Source organism: Triticum dicoccoides, chromosome 7A, assembly GCF_002162155.2.
Source record: "Triticum dicoccoides isolate Atlit2015 ecotype Zavitan chromosome 7A, WEW_v2.0, whole genome shotgun sequence".
In the NCBI taxonomy this organism is placed as follows: domain Eukaryota; kingdom Viridiplantae; phylum Streptophyta; class Magnoliopsida; order Poales; family Poaceae; genus Triticum; species Triticum dicoccoides.
In genome coordinates this window covers 555,704,654-555,705,333 of record NC_041392.1, presented here as the reverse complement: position 1 = coordinate 555,705,333, position 680 = coordinate 555,704,654, and positions in this window count along the sequence as shown.

Genomic DNA, 680 nt, shown 5'->3' with positions numbered 1-680 from the left:
CTGCGTCGGATGCTCCTTTCTACCGGTCTATCGTCGGCGCTCTTCAGTACTTGACTCTCACCAGACCGGATCTTCAGTATGCTGTTCAGCAGGTGTGTCTCCACATGCACGCCCCTCGTGACTCCCATTGGACTCTCGTGAAGCGGGTCCTTCGTTACATCCGCGGCACGATGACCCTCGGATTGACACTCACGGCGTCTACTTATCTGGAGATGGTGGCCTACTCCGATGCAGACTGGGCTGGTTGCCCCAATACTCGTCGGTCCACCTCCGGCTACTGCGTCTACCTCGGTCCTTCATTCGTCTCCTGGTCGTCCAAGCGACAACCCACGGTTTCGCGCTCCAGCGCGGAGGCTGAGTACCGAACTGTGGCCAACGCTGTTGCGAGTGCACCTGGCTACGACGGTTACTTCAGGAGCTGCATCATGACGTCTCCCAGGCTACGGTTGTCTACTGTGACAACGTTTCTGCGGTGTACCTCTTTGCCAACCCCGTTCATCATCGCCGGACTAAACACATTGAGCTGGACATTCACTTTGTGCGCGAGCAGGTGGCTCTTGGACGTATTCGGGTTCTCCATGTGCCGACTGCCCAACAGTTCACCGATGTGATGACGAAGGGACTGCCGACTTCTACCTTCGAGGAGTTCCGTTCCAGTCTTTGCGTCACTGGCGCCGCTT